At 38.1% G+C, this 677-nt stretch overlaps 1 non-coding gene across 1 annotated transcript; it reads right to left on the bottom strand.

The window, feature by feature from the left end:
- Positions 1-353: 353 nt before the first annotated feature.
- On the bottom strand, positions 354-425 carry TRNAT-UGU (transfer RNA threonine (anticodon UGU)). Its single transcript has one exon. It is a non-coding gene; the product is annotated as a tRNA-Thr (tRNA).
- Positions 426-677: the final 252 nt, after the last annotated feature.

The raw sequence follows: 677 nt of genomic DNA, 5'->3' as shown, positions 1-677 counted from the left end.
ACCAAAATGTAATTCTCTCCCTATCTCTAATCATCCTCACTTCTTGATTAAATATTTATCCCCCATTACCTCTCCCTTACCCTCCAGTCTTCAGCATTGTTTCCCTTGGTATGAACTTCTTTCCCTCCCTAAATGCTGTAGAGGATCTCCATGTAGAGTCACTGTCTTAAACACAGCTCATGGACCAATTATTTGAGTCTGGCCCAGCCCCTGGAACTCTGTTTTCACCTCAAGATTTTACCACATGAGCATCATTTCCTTATTTTTCTTTTTTATTTTTTTACATCCCTTCTTTATTGGGGGAGGGGTAATTAGGTTTAGTTTTTTCTTTCTTTATTTTAATTTTTTTTAAATGAAGGTATTGGGGATTGAACCCAGGAACTTGTGCATACAAAGCACACACTCTACCACTGAGCTATACCCTCTTTCTCTCCTTTTTCTTCTTCGTTCCAAAATTTTTTTTAATTATATACTTTTTAAAGGTTACACTCCATTTACAGTTATTAAAACTGTTGGCTATATACCCATGTATGATACATCCTTGTAGCCTTTATGATGCCCAGTCGTTTGTACCTGCCACTCCCCCACCCCTCTAGTGCCCCACGCCATTTGTAATACTAGTTTGTTCTCTGTATCTGTGAGTCAAGCATCCTTTTCTTTGAGTTACTTTTGATTCC

This window comes from Camelus bactrianus, chromosome 1 (genome assembly GCF_048773025.1).
Source record: "Camelus bactrianus isolate YW-2024 breed Bactrian camel chromosome 1, ASM4877302v1, whole genome shotgun sequence".
Classification (NCBI taxonomy): domain Eukaryota; kingdom Metazoa; phylum Chordata; class Mammalia; order Artiodactyla; family Camelidae; genus Camelus; species Camelus bactrianus.
The sequence above is the reverse complement of the archived record's forward strand: the minus strand, read 5'-3'. Positions and strand labels throughout refer to the sequence as shown.